Below are 328 nucleotides of genomic sequence, written 5' to 3' on the forward strand. Positions count from 1 at the left end.
GTTAGACGTTTGTCAAGAGCGAAAATATGAAAATTCTTGTTATCTCTATCAACTTATGATTTGATATACACCTGTATATTCATAAGAGAGATTCAAGAAAAACCGGCATTTGTGAATCCGGACTCCTATTATAGTAGTCAGCTGAGGTAAGTATTCTGCATAGTTTACTTGCAATGGAATTTGCTGATCGGCGGAAGGTATGTTCCTTAATACTACAGTACCCAGTATTCCCAGAGGGTCACCCTTTCTGGTACTGACCGGGCCCAATGCTGCTTGGCTTCCAAGATCAGACGAGATCGGGCAGGTCCAGCATGGTATGACTGTAGAG

The 328-nt window shown here is 42.4% G+C and overlaps 1 pseudogene; it reads right to left on the bottom strand.

Annotated features, from left to right (window-relative positions):
* Positions 1-209: 209 nt before the first annotated feature.
* On the bottom strand, positions 210-328 carry LOC134962088 (5S ribosomal RNA; annotated as a pseudogene).

This window comes from Pseudophryne corroboree, chromosome 9, assembly GCF_028390025.1.
Source record: "Pseudophryne corroboree isolate aPseCor3 chromosome 9, aPseCor3.hap2, whole genome shotgun sequence".
In the NCBI taxonomy this organism is placed as follows: domain Eukaryota; kingdom Metazoa; phylum Chordata; class Amphibia; order Anura; family Myobatrachidae; genus Pseudophryne; species Pseudophryne corroboree.